Source organism: Hylobates moloch, unplaced genomic scaffold (genome assembly GCF_009828535.3).
Source record: "Hylobates moloch isolate HMO894 unplaced genomic scaffold, HMol_V3 SCAFFOLD_6, whole genome shotgun sequence".
Taxonomy (NCBI): Eukaryota; Metazoa; Chordata; class Mammalia; order Primates; family Hylobatidae; genus Hylobates; species Hylobates moloch.
This window is the reverse complement of record NW_026652281.1, coordinates 32,974,178-32,991,817: the sequence shown is the minus strand read 5'-3', so window position 1 is coordinate 32,991,817 and position 17,640 is coordinate 32,974,178. Positions and strand designations below refer to the sequence as shown.

Genomic DNA, 17,640 nt, shown 5'->3' with positions numbered 1-17,640 from the left:
TGCACATGTACCCTAAAACCCTAAAGTATAATTAAAAAAAAAATTATGGAAAAAAAAAAAAAAACACTAATGATAATCCCACCACCCTTTGCTGACTCCTTTTTTGGACTCAGCCCACCTGCACCCAGGTGAAATAAACAGCCTTGTGGCTCACAGAAAGCCTGTTTGGTGGTCTCTTCGCTAGGATGCGCGTGACACAAATCATACATCTGACAATGAGATGTATTGTCAGAGATGTCAATAATAAATCAAATAAGCAACTGTTAAGTAAAATATGTTCCATCCTCTTATTTGACAGAAATAACTACATAAAGAAAAAAGAAAAATTTGTGTTATGTGTGGTTTTATGTGATTGTTAAATATTAAAAACAAAATTTAAAAATGATGCATAAAAGACATAATTCGGAAAATATATTTATTTCAGAAAATTTATTTTTTCTTGCTATCATTTCAGCAAAATCATTAGTTTTGCTGTTAAATTATGTACATAATTTATCTTCTGTTGAAAGTAATGATTCTGAAGGATAAAATTTAGTTGTATTACAGTGTATAAAATGTGAATATATTTTAATGAGAAATGTAAAGTAAAATAAATGTAAAAATCAAAACATTTAATTATTGTCATGTTTTAAGAAGTTTCCTTCTGAAATATTTAAAATTATGTATTAGAATTTCAAGCAAAACAGAATGTACAGTGTAGTTAATAAATATCAAAAATGTAAATCAAAAGTATTTAAAGTAAAATTTTTAATTGAGTTTTTTGAAAATGTAATTAACTATCATCAAATATTATTATAAAATCAGAACTATTTGTATTTTAGCATTTACTGTCTATCTAATTGCCAGTATAAACCATCATTAAGGGATGTTACACTTTAAGCCTAAATACATGCAACTCTAGGAGAATATGAATTGTTTAATATTGAAAATATTTCTCAGTTGATCTTTGTGCAGTGCAACTTTGTGAGTTTCCTGTTTCACTGGTACCTCTGGAATTGGGAATTGAAAGATAATGAAAAGGAAGAATATAGATGCTGTTTGACCTTACTGGGAAATAATACTTCTACATAAAAGAATCTATTTTATTCATGCTAAGAGGACAGTGTGAAAAGTTAATTAATTTGTCTTTTGTTTTTAAACTGTTTCTACTGTTTAAATCTTCCTGCATTCTGAAGCAGTATGTTTCTCTGATGTCAGCAGCAGTACAAACCACAAATCTTCAAGTTTATGGACACAGTGACTTTTTGTTTTAAGGACATAGGGGAAGAGAGGTGGAGAAAAATTTCCCTATGGCCAGAATGATCCTGAAGGGTGACTGATAAATGAACTGTGTGTGTGTTTATGATATGCAGAGCCCTCTACTATGAGGATCCCAGGGCAGTGGCCCCTCTAGCTCAGGTGTAAGGATGGTCCTGGAAGGGATGACATATGGCAGAGGAGAGGTAATGAACATTTTCACTGTTTATCCTACTTGACTAACAGAGCGTTGAGCACTGTAGACTTTCATCGTCTTGAAACACCTTTTCCTTGTCTTTTGTTATATCACCTTTTCTGACTTTCTTCCCAAATCCTCAGCTACTTTTCTCAGTCTCCTTTGCAAGACCATCTTCCTCAACCCAATATTAATGCACAACGAGGCTCAGTTTATAGGCCCTCTACACCCACAGCTTTAAATATGGTCTATCTGCCATTGATGACTACTCAGCATCTACATTTGGACATCTTTAAGGAACTTCAACTTTTAACATCATCAAGATCCAACTCATATTTTGCTTGATATTTTATGATTGACCTTCTAGATCCACTCTTCATTCCTTTCCATCCTTATGTGTGTCCTAAGAGGGTATCCTGTGGGCATATTCTACCTCAACAGACTCTCTTGTTGTATAAATTTCCTTCGCATTTGGATTTGGGTTTGAAGATTCCTGGTAGAAAATCTGACGGAGGGCAAAAAGTAAGATAGAGGTATTTGTTCCCCTAGCCGCCTCCATCCGGGGTTGCCTAGGCCTGGGGGCAGAACCTCTTGCCCAAATATCTTATCTCCTATCATGCGACTTCCTAAACTAGGCTCCCATAATTGCTCCTTCTCTTTGCCTTTTGGAAATTCTACTATTTACAGTCTCAGAGTATTGCACTATTTCTCATGGTTTGCCCTACTCTGATTGCACTTTTATAAATAGTCCCTTCGAATTACCCAATTTGACTGCACCATCTTTTTCCCACTGGGACCTTAATTGGCACAGTAATTGATACTGTGACTGGTCCCAGAAAACAAAGTAAAATCCTTAAAATCCTGGATTGGATTGTGCAATACTTGAAGAGTACACGGGGAATGGGGTATGGACAATCCTTGACATATAGTAGTATCACAGTTACTCAAACTGTCACTGGTGATGACACAGGAGGTCAAGGTTTTGGGAAATCAAGTAGTGGTAAAACTTGATTGCTACGAGTTCTACAGATCTTAGGAACTATAGTGTCATCTGGGTTGTTCTAATGGCCCTAGGGAGAATAAGTAGTGACAAAGAGAAATGGAATTGCCAGATAAGAATTTATGTGGAAAATCAGAGAGCCCTGAATGCAACTTTAAAAGCACATCTTATTTCCAATAACTGCAGGAGGAGGTAGCTGAGAAGTAAGCTTAGGATCTGATTATAAGGGTTGCAGCATTAATTAAATGCTTAAGTTCATGAGGCTTATTATATTAAAATATAGGCACTTATGGGGAATGAGTGCAACCCTGTCCCCTGAGTCATGGAATGAGTCATACTACTGCAAAGAAAGTATGACAATGCGTTCACACCACTGGAATTCACTAGTCTTGCCCATCTCCAAGAAGGAGCTGGATCACCAGAAGAGCAGAATAGCCTGCTGACCACACAATTTTGGCACTAACTAAAAGAGAGCACCTTCAAGGTTAAGGGGCTATTCTGCAAGATATGGCAAATACCTTAAATGAGCAACATCTCCCTCTATATCTTTCTCTACAGGTAGAACGAATGGGTCCGGAGACCAAGCAAACACGTGACATTTGCAAAAATGTGTAGTGTACAAGGCTACAAAACAAGGCTTAATAAATTCCTAAGAATGGATGCTATACAGCTTGTTCTCCAAAAACAGTGGAGCAAAATTAGAAACCAACATTAAAAAGAGATTAGAAACCCTCATATGTTTTGAAATTTTAAAAAACCCTACAAAAACATTCATGGGTACAATATGGCAAGAGAAAAAATGAAAGGTATAGCATTTGGAATGGAAGTAATAAAATTGTCATTATTTGCAGATGACATGAATTGCAAAAGAAAATGAACCTTGATACTTTCGTCATGCAATATAAAAAATCAGTATAAAATGGATCACAAACAAATGTAAAGATAAAACAGTGAAGCTTTTAAAAAATACCTAAGAGAATCTTCATGGCCTTGAGGGGGTAAACATTTCTTAAACAGGACACTAAAAGCACTGCCAATGAGAGAAAAAAAAAGATTTCATTGAAGTATAAACTTTTGTTAATAAAAAGAGATTACTGCCGGGCGCGGTGGCTCACGCTTGTAATCCCAGCACTTTGGGAGGCCGAGGCAGGCGGATCACGAGGTCAGGAGATCGAGACCACGGTGAAACCCCGTCTCTACTAAAAATACAAAAAATTAGCTGGGCGTGGTGGCGGGCGCCTGTAGTCCCAGCTACTCGGAGAGGCTGAGGCAGGAGAATGGCGTGAACCCAGGAGGCGGAGCTTGCAGTGAGCCGAGATTGCGCCACTGCACTCCAGCCTGGGCGACAGAGCGAGACTCCGTCTCAAAAAAAAAAAAAAAAAAAAAAAAGAGATTATTTAGAGAGTGAAAAGACAAGCTACCAACTGAGAGAAGAAATTCACAATACATATATCTGTTAAAAGACACATGCAGAATATACAAAGAACTCTTACACCTCAATTATAAAGAGACAATAATGCAATTTAGAAATGAGAAAAAGGTTTGAATTAACATTTCATAAAAGAAGATATGCAAATGATCAATTAGCATATAAAAAGGAGTTCAGAATTATAGTCAGCAGGTAAATGAAACATGAATGACATTAAGGTACTACGCTTCACACCAAAATAAGTAAAATTTAGAAAAAAACAAACTGACAATACCAAGTATGATGGAACATGGAACGACCAACTCTCACACATATACTGGTGGGAGTGTAAGTTGGTAAAAACCACTATGAAAAACAATTCGGAAGTATCTAATAAAGCTAAACATATGTCTATTCTATAATTCAAAAATTCTACTGCTAGCTATATTCCCAATAGAAATGAGTAAAAATGTCCAGCAAAAGACACTTATAAGAACTTTCATACTAGTTTTACTCATAATAGACCCACACTGGAAGCAATACAAATATGACTTGAGAGTAGAATGGACAAATAAGTATATTCATTCCCAGTAATGGAAAGGGGGAAAAACCTGTTGCTACAATGTGAATAAATCTCACAGACATAATGAGGAGTGAAAGAAATCAGTCACAAAATGGGACACATGGTTCCTTCTAGATGATATTAAGAAGATGGTATTAGTCAATGGTGGTTACCTCTGGGGGGTATTTTGGGGAAAGGGGCATAGAAAAGCTCTTTGGGATGCTGGAAATGTTTTACATCTTGATCTGGGCAGTAGCTACACAAGTGTATACATATGTAAAATTCATTTAGTTATTCACTTAATCGTGCACTTTATATATGATAAGGCTTCATAACAATGTTTCTTAAGTCACAGAATAAAATTTTAATGAGAATTATATAATATTTAGAACTGGATGACATAGAAAGTAATGCATGTCAAAACTTGTGGGATACAGCTAATGTAGCACTTAGAAGGCAATTTATAGCCTTAATTGCATATATTACAAAACAAGAAAGATGAACAATTAATGAGCTATTCAACTAAAAAATTGCTAGAAGGACCGTAGAGAAACTCCAAAGAAAATAGAAGAAAGAATATATGTTGAAAGCAGAAATTAACACAATATAAAACAAAAATAGTAGTACAGAAGATGACAAACACATAAAGAGAGAATGATAAATAGAAACTATGAACAAATGAAGAGCAGAAATGAGTTAGCAGCTACAAAAACAGAAGAAACAGAAGCATCATAGTGGTTGGGTACTACAGGAGGAAGCATGCCAGACTCTAAGACTCCAAGATGTGGTAAAGTTTTAGAGTGGCTATTTTGCTCCAGAGTTGCGGTCAGACTACTGGAGCTACAGTTGTATAGGAATTATGCTGCATTTCTCCATGAAAATGGTTGAGACTATTTCTGATCTACCTTATTTCCACACAAATTATTGCAATAAAATCTTGATCCTAGACATAACTTGAACTTTAATTCTTGCAACCTGTTACATTTACCCAATTGACATCCTTTCCCTCTTCTTTTGCTAATCGCATGCAATTTAGCATTCTGGGATGCACCCCCAACATGTTTTGATTACATATGAGTCTTGTTTCCTGAGATGCAGACCAGATCCCCTTCCCAGCCAAGCCAATCAGTGTCATTCCTACGGATGGCTTTTCCTAAAACCACTGGGAAGAAGGCAATCTTTTTCCTTACGGTTACTAGCTGGGTCAAATTAGGCACAGAGTTACTGAAGACTATCTTTCCAAAACAATGAAAATAATGCCTTGCCTGAGAATGAAGTTGACATAGAGGAAAGCAGAGCAGAGATGGGGAACGAGGCAGCAAGGTGTAAGAGAGACTGATTGCTAACAATATTGTTGAGGCCCTGGATCCAGCCATGGCTGGACCCATAATCAATTTCTTTTTTGCCTTAACTAAGTTGTTTTATATGTCTGCACTTGCAACCCAAATTGCCCTAATAGCAATAGTTAGCCAGTATTAAAAAAAAAAAAAAATCTGTCTCAACATTTTTTTTTAAATCTGACCTGCTCACAAGATCTTCATATAGGTTTCCCTTAGTGTTACACTTATATTTTCTGTTCAAATTAGTGCCTGTAAGATGGTTCTATATTATGCATCAACATATTCAAAGTCTTTGCTAAATTGCAGATTCAAAGTTTTCGCTAGATTACAAGTTTTAGAAGATTCACTCAGGGGTTTTAAGTTTAAATTTGAGAGAAGAATAAAATAATCTAGCAAAGCCCATGTTCATTCAGTAGAGTTAATACAAATAGAGTTTTTCTGAGGAATCATTGTCTTCTGTGGAGCCTCTGGGTGCAGGCTGCTAAAATGAGACTTACAATTACTGGCACAATCAAAATGCTCAGAATGATTGGGGCTCTTAGAAACTGTTGAACTCTCATGGTTTTCCAAATACTTGGCATTCAACTCATCTGAATATCACCCTCAATTTCCCCCACAGAATCTATGAGTAAAGAAAATAAAATCTCAATGCCAACAGAGCCAGCAGAATGAGTGCCGAGCTAATCTCCATTTCACCCTGTGACCTACCTCCAGACTGAGCGAGCCCTCAGCCAACACTCATGAATGTGCTCTCCTCCAGAGAAAAAGCTCAGCATTCCTACACTAGAGATTCTGAACAGATTTTCTGGTGCTTTCAAAGAATACAACATGGCTCTAAGAAAGCTTGGAGTTTTTACTGTTACAGTTTTCAATTCCAATTTTAATAGAGTGAATTTTGACAGCAAATCTTTCTTCTTAGTTAATGCTTACCAGTGGTTAATTGGACATAATTTTAGAGACTGTAAATGACTGGATTACTCTTCCCTCAAAAGCAGAATCTTAACTACTGAAATGTACAACTTCCTGAAGGAGGCTATTCAAAGAACAACCCTGCAGTCTCCAAGCAAACAAGTCCTCTCACAATGGCTTTGATGGATTTTGTGTATAGAATTTTCCTCTCTGACTGGACTAAGCAAGTTGCATTCTTTTCTAAGAGATGCTGAAAACTAACTAGTTTTCAGTAAGCAACCAATAGAAGTATTTCTTTCAGCTTGCTGCCTTGTTCATTTTATTTCTAAAAACTGATAGCACAGTATCGATATAAGGCTCTATGCTGAATCCATTTTACAAATATTAAATTATTGGAGTAAATTCAGATAAGAGTACATATAAAGTCCTCCCAAGAAGTGAAAAAACAAGAAGCATATTTGCCTCCTATCAGAAGTATCAATGACTTAATACTTGTAAGTAACTTTTGCAAAAAAAACAAAAAAAAAACCATTTTTTTTTCTTTTGACCAAGTCTCATCATTTTATATCTGGCATCTAGCATAACTCTTTCTTGAGTAAGTGGATTAATGAATGGATAAATTTTGGTTCATCATGGGGTCGACTTTTAAAAAATTATACTCTGGCATTTAAGATAAATTTATTATTTATTTGTACCATTCTAATAACTTTGGTGTCTAATAGTTTGCAGTTTAATCTTTGCTGTTTGAGGTTAAGCAGAAACCTTTGTTTTATTAGAGCCTCAAGGTGTCTCTTTTAAAGGAATTGTTCCCTTCTTAGATTTTTGCCCAAAAATCCTAAAGAGTGGTAGAAAAGGAAAATACAATATTCATCATCTTTCTTGGAATTGGCCGGTAACGGTGTAGCCTGAGAAAAGGTCCTGTTCATTAATTGGTGGTAGTCTTGTGAATGTGTAAACAGATCTTTGCATGATGCTGATCTGCAAAATCGAATTGGTCACAGGGTGTCAAAGTAAAGGCAAATCCCATTTCCCTAGAGGGACAATGTATTCTGCAGAAACAGAACAGGTTTCCAGAGATTCACATTGTTCTACACATCAGGTCCGAGTATACTTTCCTCTATAATTTATCGCATTAGTACCACAACGGATTTTTAAAAAGTTTTTTTTCTTTTTATAGAGAAACGGTCTCACTATGTTGCCCAGGCTGGCCTTGAACTCCTGAGCTCAAATGATCTTCCTGCCTTGGCTTCCAAAAGTGCTGGGATTACAGGCATGAGCCACTGTGCCTGGCCCTGGACCATGGATTTTTAATCTAGAAAGAAAACTGTCTTCTAGAACTTTTAAGTGATTTGTTCAATTAATAATCTGTCTCTTTTCATGGTAATGATTGCCTTTTAGAGTGAGAATTCAGCCTGTAGCAACTAGTGTGTGTGGGGGCGGTGTGGGGGGCATTTGTTTATGTTGTGTAAGAGCAGCATTCCTTGCTTTAACTGTTTCAGAAATACCCAAAATCCATCTCTGTAAGATTTTCTAGTCTCTCAACTTTTGCTAGCAGGTACCCAACCCACTGTCTTTGTAGCCTTCATTTAAAAAACAAAATCTAGGCCGGGTGCAGTGACTCAGGTCTGTAATCCCAGCACTTTGGGAGGCCAAGGTGGGCAGATCACAAGGTCAGGAGTTCGAAACCAGGCTGACCAACATGGTGAAACCTTGTCTCTACTAAAAATACAAAAATTAGCTGGGCGTGATGGCAGGCACCTGTAGTCCCAGCTACTCAGGAGGCTGAAGCAGAAGAATCGCTTGAACCCGGAAGGTGGAGGTTGCAGTGAGCCAAAACTGCACCAGTGCACTCCAGCCGGGGTGACAGAGCAAGACTCCATCTCAATAAAATAAAAAAATTAAAAAAATCTGGACCCACCTTTTGATCAGGCTTTAGCACTATGTCTTGATCTTTTGGAAACATCGGAGTAGCACACTGTGGTAGTGATCATTTTTCCTCTGCTACTATGTCAGGAGCTCCACATTTTCTCTCATCCATTCTCACTCAAGGACAAACTGATTCCTATACCAAAAAAAATGCATGAGTTTTAGTATCTATTCCATGTAAATGATGACTTCGTTTTTTGAAATAAAGTTACTTTGATGAACTATTAAACTGTTTTCTCCTTCTCTTCCACAACTTCGTTACTGCCTTATTCCAACCTCCTGTTCACTCTTTCATGAGGTCTTCCACCTCATCTCTCGATGGCAACCGTCCCGAAATACCCACTGACTTGTGGATCACCAATCAAAGAGCCTAGCTTCAGAGTTCGTTGACCTCCTCAGTGCCAGTGATTTCCATCCACAATTCCACAAAAGTAGTTCGCATGGGTCATACTCTGGATCATGTCATCTAAAGCTTTTTTTCCAACAGATATCTTTACCATTAATAGCGCATCTCCTGTTAGCAACCTCTTATTCTTCTAGCTCAGCCTTTCACTCACAATATATCTAATCTTACCCAGGTCCATTTATTTGAACCCCTCAATTTTTTTTCCAGTTTACCACCTAAGATGATGCTTTTGTTCCATCACTGTATTTGCTTACTTGTCTTCATGCCCTTCTATCTTACTGGACTCACAAAACCACAGCCCAGATTCCATCCATCATATTTCTCATCTGATCATATCCATGTTAAGTATAAGTGGTGGAAATGATTGTACAATATAAGAGATTAGAAATGCTGGCGAGAGGGGCAGAGCAAGATGGCTGAACAGAAGGCCTCACTGATCCCCACCCACACCCCCACAAGGACACAAATTTAACAACTATCTACACCAAAAAAACACCTTCATAAGAATCAAAAATCAGCTGAGCACTCACAGTATCTGGTTTTAGCTTTATATTGCTGAAAGAGAAATTGAAGAGGGTAGGAAAGACAGTCTTGAATTGCCAATTTTACTCCTCCCACATCTGTTGGCAGTGGCCATGTGACATGGAGAGAGGATCTGTGGGCTTGGGAGAGGAAGAGAGTAGCAATTGCGAGACATTGCATTGACCTCAGTGCTGCCCTGTCACAGCAGAAAGCAAAATTGGGCTAACTCAGCTTATGCCCATCCATGGAGGCAGTATTTAAACAAGCCTAGCTAGAAGAGAATCACCCATCCCAGAGATCAGAACTTGAGTTCTAGCAAGCCTCACCACCATGAGCTAAAGTGCTCTTGGGCTCTAAACAAACTTGAAAGGAAGTCTAAGCCACAAATACTGCAACTCCTACATGAGTCCCAGTGCTGAACTGGGCTCAGAGACAGTGGGCTTGGGGGGAATCTGACTTACTGAGACATCAGCCAGGGTGGCTAAGAACATGCTTGCCCCAACCCTTTTTTAACCCCAGGTTGCACAGCTTGCAGCTCCAGAAGACATCCCGTCCTTCTGCTTGAATAGAGGAGAGAGAATAGTACAGAGGACTTTGTTTTGCATCTTGGATACTAGCTCAGCCACAGTAGGATAGGGCACCAGTCAGGGTCCTGAGGCCCCCTTTCCAGGCCCTAGCTCCTGGACAACATTTCTAGACACACTGGGCTAGAAGGGAACCTGTTGCCTTGAAGGGAAGGATTTTGTCTTGTCAGGACTCATCACTTGCTAACTAAAGAGCCCTTGGGCCCTGAAAAACCAGCAGCAATAACCAGGTAGTATATTGTAGGCCTTGGGTGAGACTCTGAGACTTGCTGGTTTCAGGTGAGACTCAATACATTCCCAGCTATGGTGGCTACAGGGAGAGACTCCTTGTGCTTGAGAAAAGTGGAGGAAAAAGTAAAGGAGACTTTGTCTTTCACCTTAGGTACCAATTCGGCACAGTGAGGTAGAGCACCAAGTGGGATCTTAGGGTCCTCAGTTCCAGGCTTTGGCATTTGGAAAGCATTTCTGAACCTTCCCTGAGCCAGAGAAGAGCCCACTGCCCTGAAGGTTGAGTCTTAGGCTAGGCAACATTCACCACAAACTGACAGAAGAGCCCTTGGAACTTAAGGGAACATCGATGGTAATCTGGTAGTACTCCCTGAGGGCTTGTGGTGGTAGTGGTCATGGGGTGAGGCACCTCTACCTGTGGAAAGGGAAGGGAAGAGTGGGAAGGACTGCATATCTTGGTTTGAGTACCAGCTCAGCTGCAGTAAAATAGAATATCAAAGAGACTTATAAGGTTTTTGACTCTAGTCCCTAGCTCCCAGACAGCACCTCTGGACCATGTGGAGCATGAGGGAACTTGCTCCACTGAAGGGAAGGACATAAGCCAGGCTGGCTTCACCACCTGCTGATTGTAGAGACACAGGACCTTGAGCAAACATATGTGGTAGCCAGGTAGTGGTTATAGTGGGCCCTGGGAGATATCCAGTGCTGTCCTGGCTTCGGCCTAACCCAGTACAGATTCAGGGGTGGTGGCCACAGGGGCTCTCCAACCCCAGCTCCAGGAGGCTCAGAACAGAGAGTGAGAGAGACTTCATTTGTTTGGGAGAAAGTAAGAGAAGAGACTAAGACTTCATTTGTTTGGGAGAAAGTAAGAGAAGAGAATAAAATTATCTGTCCCATAATCCAGATAATTTTTCTGGATCTTATCCCACACTATGAAGGTGGTACCTTTGAGTCTGCAAGAACCACAGCGTTACTGGGATTGGGGTGCCCCCCTAAAGCAGGTTTAGCTCACAACACCCAAGACTATTCGAATACTTGGAAAAGCCTTCCCAAGAAGGACAAGTACAAACAAGTCCAGACTGCAAAGACAACAGTAAATATCTAACTCTTCAATGCCTAGACACTGAAGGACATCCATAAGCATCAGGACCATACAGGAAAACATGACCTCACCAAATTAACTAAATAAGGCACCAGAGACTAGGCCTAGAGAAAGAGAAACATGTGACCTTTCTGGCAGGGAATTCAAAATAGCTGTTTTGGGGAAACACAAAGAATAAAGAAACAAGCAGAAATTCTGGAGGTGAAAAACGCAATTGGCATACTGAAGAACACATCAGAGTCTTCCGACAGCCAAACTGATCAAGCAGAATAAAGAATTGGTGAACTTGAAGACAGGCTATTTGAAAATACACAGTCAGAGGAGACAAAACAAAAAGGAACAAAAACAATGAAGCATGCCTACAGGACCTAGAAAATAGTCTCAAGAGAGCAAATCTAAGAGTTATTGGTCTTAAAGAGGAGGTGGGATAGAAAGTTTATTCAAAGGGATAATAATGGAGAACTTCCCAAACCTGGAGAAAGGTATCAATATCCAAGTACAAAAAGGTTATAGAATGCCAAGCACATTTAACCCAAAGAAGACTACCTCAAGGCATTTAATAACCAAACTCCCAAAGATCAAGAGTAAAAAAGGACCCTAAAATCAGCAAGAGAAAAGAAACAAATAACATACAATGGAGCTCCAATACATCTGGCAGCAGACTTTTCAGTAGAAACCTTACAGGCCCAGAGAGAGTAGCATCACATACTTGAAATACTGAAGGCAAATCACTTTTACCCTACAATAGTATATTTGGTGAAAATATCGTTCTAATATGAAGGAGAAATAAAGACTTTCCCAGACAAACAAAGCTGAGGATTTCTTCAATATCAGACCTGTCCTACAAGAAATGCCAAAGAGAATATTCAATCTGAAAGAAAAAGACGTTAATGAACAATAAAAAATCATCTGAAGGCACAAAACTCACTGGTAATAGTAAGTACAAAAAAAATCACAGAGTATTATAACACTGTAACTGTGGTATGTAAACTACAATGATCTTAAGTAGAAAGAGAACCAATCTTTTTGATGAACCAATCAAAAATAATAACTATAGTAACTTTTCATGAATACACAGTACAATAAGATATAAATAGAGACAATAAAAAGTTAAAATGGATGAAGCTAAGGTGTATAGTATTTATTAGTTTTCCTTTTGCTTGCTTATTTTTTTATTTGTTTATGCAAACAGGATTAAATTTTTATCATTTTAAAACAATGGATTATAAGGTACTCTTTGCAAGCTTCATGGTAGCCTCAAATTAAAAAACATACCACAGATAAACCAAAAAATAACAAGCAAGAAATTAAATCATACCACCAGAAAAAAATTAGCTTCACTAAAAGCAAGACAGGAAGGAAAGAAAGAAGAGAAGATCATACACACACACCCACAAAAGCAGAAAACAAATAACAAAATGGCAGGAGTAAAGTCCTTACTTATCAATAATAACATTGAATATAAATGGACTAAACTCTCCAATCAAAAGACATAGACTTGCTGAACGGATAAAAAAAAAAAGACCCAGTGATATGTTACCTACAAGAAACACATTTTGCCAGGCTGGGTGCAGTGGCTCACACCTGTAATCCCAGCACTTTGGGAGGCTGAGGTGGGCAGATCACAAGGTCAGGAGTTCAAGACCAGCCTGGCCAACATAGTGAAACTCCATTTCTACTAAAATTACAAAAATTAGCCAGGTGTGGTGACACATACCTGTAGCCCCAGCTACTCGAGAGGCTGAGGCAGGAGAATCACTTGAACCCGGGAGGCAGAGGTTGCAGTGAGCTGAGATTATGCCACTGCACTCCAGCCTGGGCGACAGAGTGAGACTCTGTCTAAAAAAAAAAAAAAAAAAGAAACACATTTCACCTATAAAGGCACACGTAAACAGAAAATAAAGAGATGGAAAAGATATTCTATACCAACGAAACCAAAGCAGAGGAAGAGTATCTGTATTTATATCAGACAAAATAGATTTGAAGACAAAAACTATAGGAATAGACAAAGAAGGTCTCTATATAATGATAAAGGAATTAATTCACCAAAAGGATATGATCATTGTAAATATATATGCACCAAACACTGGAGCACCCAGATACATAAAGCAAATATTATTAGAGTTAAAAAAGAGATAGACCCAAGTACAATTAATACCCCACTTGCAGAATGTTCCTGAATGATCAGTTGGTCAATAAAGAAATTAAGAAAGAATTTGAAAAATTTCCTGAAACAAATAATAATAGAAACACACATACCAAAACCTGAGGAATACAGTGAAAGCAATACTAAAAAGAACTTTATAGCTATAAATGCCTTCATCAAAAAGCAAAAAAATTCAAATAACCTAATAATGCATCTTAAAGAACTAGAAAAGTGAGAGCAAACCAAACCCAAAATTAGTAGAAGAAGGAAGTAATAAAGATCAGAGCAGAAATAAATGAATTTGAAATGAAGAAAACAATACAAAAGGACAATGAAAGAAAAAGCTGGTCTTTTAAAGATAAGCAAAATTGGCAAACCTTTAGCCAGACTATGAAAAAAGGGAGAAGATCCAAATAAATAAAATCAGAGATGAAAAAGGAAGTATTACAACTCACACCATATAAATTCAGTAAAGTTGCAGGATACAAAATGAAAATACAAAAATCAGTTGCATTTCTATATGCCAACAGTGAACAATCTGAAAAGAAATCTAGAAAGTAATTCCATTTACAACAGCGACAAATAAAATAGAATGCCTAGGAATTAACTTAATCAAAAAAGCAAAAGATCTTTACAATGAAAACTATAAGACATTATGTAAGAAATAGAAAAAGATGCAAAAAAATGGAAAGACATTTTTATGTTCATGGATTAGAAGAATGAATATTGTTAAAATGTCCATAATTCTAAAAGCAATCTACAGATTTAATGCAATCCTTATGAAAATACCAATGACATTCTTCACAGAAATAGAAAAAAATCCCAAAATTTATATGAAACTAAAAAGACCCAGAATATCCAAAAGCATCTTAAGCAAAAAGAACAAAATTGGAAGAATCACATTACCTGACTTTAAATTATACTACAGAGCTATAATAACCAAAACAGAATGGTACTGGCATTAAAACAGACGTATAGATTGGTGGAACAGAATAAAGAACCCAGAGATAAATCCATACATCTACAGTGAACTCATTTTTGACAAAGATGAAAAGAACATACGTTGAGGAAAGGACAGTTTCTTCAATAAATGGTGCTAAAAAAAATAAGTATCCATATGCAGAAGAATTAAACTAGATTCCTACCTCTTGCCATATGTAAAAATCAAATCAAAATGGATTAAAGACTTAAATATAAGACATTAAGCTATGTAACTACTACAACAAAACATTGGGAAAACTCTCCAGAACATTGATCTGGGCAAACATTTCTTAAGTAATATCCCACAAGCACAGGTACCCAAAGCAAAAATGGACAAATGGGATCACATTAAGTTAGCACATCAAAGGGCACAATCAACCAAGTGAAGAGACAATCACTGATTGGCTGATATCCAAATGACAGGCAATAACAAATCCTGGGAAGGATGTGGAGAAAAGGAAACCCTTGTACACTGTTGATGGGAATGTAAATTAGTACAACCACTATGGAGTTTCCTCAAAAAACTAAAAATAGAGCTACCATATGCTCCAGCCATCCCACTGCTATGTATCTACCCAAAAGAAAGGAAATCAGCATATTGAAGCGATATCTGCACTCCTGTGTTTGTTGCAGCATTATTTACAATAGTTAAGATTTGGAAGTAGCTAAAGTGTTCATCAACAGATGAATGGATAAAGAAAAATATGATACTTACACACAGTGAAGTACTATTACAGCCACAAAAAAGAATGGGATCCTGTTATTGGCAACAACATGGATGAAACAGGAAGTCATTATGCTAAATGAAATAAACCAGACACAGAAAGACATACATCACGTGTTCTCATTTGTGCAAGCTAAAAATCAAAACAACTGAACTCATGGAGACAGGGAATAGAAGGATGGTTATGAGAGGCTGGGAAGGGTAGTGGAGGGGATGTGAGGCTAGCTAATGGGTACAAAAAACAGTTAGAAAGGATGAATAAAACCTAGTATTTGCTAGCACAGCCGCGTGAGTATAGTCAACAATAATTTAATTGTACATTTTAAAGCAACTAAAAGAGTATAATTGGATTGTTTGTAACACAAGGATAATGTTTGACATGATGGTTACCCCTGTTTTATGTGATGTGATTATTATGCACTGCATGCCTATATCAAAGCATCTCATGTACCCCATAAATATATACACCTATTATGTACCCCAAAATAAAAATAAAATAAATACAAATAAAATTAAAAATTAAAAACAAAAACATCACAAAACTTCCAAATAAAGACTCCAAACATTTCTAATATTAAGGATTAAAATAAATGTGAGCTATACATACATTAAAGAAAGATGAATAAAAACAAGTATGAAAATTATTTTTTAAAAAACTACAATGAGATATAATCTTACCCTGGTTTAAATGGCTTTTATCCAAAAGACAGGCAATAACGGATGCTGGTGAGAATGTGGAGAAACGGGAACCCTTGTACATTGTTGGCGGAAATGTAAATTAGTGCAACTACGATGGAGAACAGTTTAGAGGTTCCTCAGGAAACTAAAAGTAGAGCTACCTTAGGATCCAGCAACCCCACTCCTAGGTAAACACCCAGAAGAAAAGAAATCAGGATATCAAAGAGATGTCTGCACTCCCATGTTTATCGCAGCACTATTCACAATAGCCAAGATTTGGAATCAGCTTAAGTGTCCATCAAGAGACAAATGGATAAAGACAATGTGGTCCATATACACAATGAAGTACTACAAAGCCATAAAAAGAATGAGATCCTGTCATTTAAAACAACATTGATGGAACTTGATTGAGGTTATTATGTCAAGTGAAATAAACCAAACACAGAAAAACAGACTTCATATGTTCTCCTTATTTGTGAGAGCTAAAAACTAAAATAATTGAACTCATGAAGACAGAGTAGAAAGATGGTTACCAGAGGGTGTGAAGGGTAGTGAAAAGTGGTGGGTGGTGGGCACTGAAACAGTTAATGGGTATGAAAAGTTAGAAAGAATGAATAAGACCTAGTATTTGCTAGTACAACACGATGACTATAGTCAAAAACAATTTAATTGTACATTTTAAAATAACTAAAATTGTATAACTGGATTGTTTGTAACACAAAGGATAAATGCTTGAGGTGATGGATACCCCATCTGCCCTGATGTGATTTTTATGCATTGCATGCCTACATCAAAATATCTTATGTAATCCGTAAATATATACACGTACTATGTACCCAGAAAAATTTTTTACATCAGAAAACAATGCCAAAGAAAGAAAGACTGGCAACTAATGATCTCAAGCCACAATGCTAAACCCTCTCCTAACTCTGTCCTCAGTCAGCAGATGAGTTTGGGCCTGACTTCACTGAGAAAATCCAAGTCATTGCAGGAGCAAACCCTTAACTGACTCTCTTAGCCACATATAAATACATCCCATTAGCAGCTCACCCTCCTTATCTTCTTTTATGCTTTCTCAGTAAAAGAGCTGCATTCCTTCAGAAAAAGAGTAATTTCTCCACTTTAGTTTTGATCCTGTCCCCCTACCCCACCTGAGGTAGCTTTATTGATCATTCTCTTTTCCTCATGACTTGCCTGTTCCACTAACTCATTCTTCCACAGTAAATATTTAGTAAACAATCAATTTTTGTTCCACACCACATTTTCTCCACCTTTTTTTTCTGGGAAATCTCTGCATTTCTTAGAAAATGCCACCTGTAATGACCAAGTGGCAGTGTCCTCTGCCATGGTCTTATATAATCCTGTATGCTAGTCACAGTTAATTTTCCAGGGAATAAAGTGAAGGTGAGACCCCCAAAGTCCTGAGTATTCATTCACAGGTGACATGTCTTCAGAAAAATATCAAAGCTCTTCCCCGAGATAATCAGATGAGCCGGTTTGTTGTTCTAAACAGAGGAGAGAAGAAAACCAAAAACAGAGAAGAGAATCAAGAGGAGAAACAAGATGAAGACCAGCTAGCACGAGGTGAAGATTGTGAGCCAAACTCCAAGGTTGTGGAAGAGGGGAGGAGGAGAAGAGGAGAAAGCAAGGAGAGAGATGGGTGAAGACTATTTTAAGCACAGAAACATATTC

At 37.5% G+C, this 17,640-nt stretch overlaps 1 long non-coding RNA gene across 1 annotated transcript in view; it reads right to left on the bottom strand.

The window, feature by feature from the left end:
* The window catches only part of LOC116470350 (uncharacterized), a 35,311-nt gene extending 17,874 nt beyond the window's left edge, over positions 1 to 17,437 (bottom strand). The window contains exons 1-3 of the long non-coding RNA XR_004248585.1: positions 17,263 to 17,437; positions 9,514 to 9,645; positions 8,570 to 8,713 (exon numbers count right to left, since the gene is read on the bottom strand). This is a non-coding gene — a long non-coding RNA (uncharacterized LOC116470350). The remainder of the gene's footprint in view (positions 1 to 8,569; positions 8,714 to 9,513; positions 9,646 to 17,262) is intronic.
* Between the last annotated feature and the right edge of the window lie 203 nt (positions 17,438 to 17,640).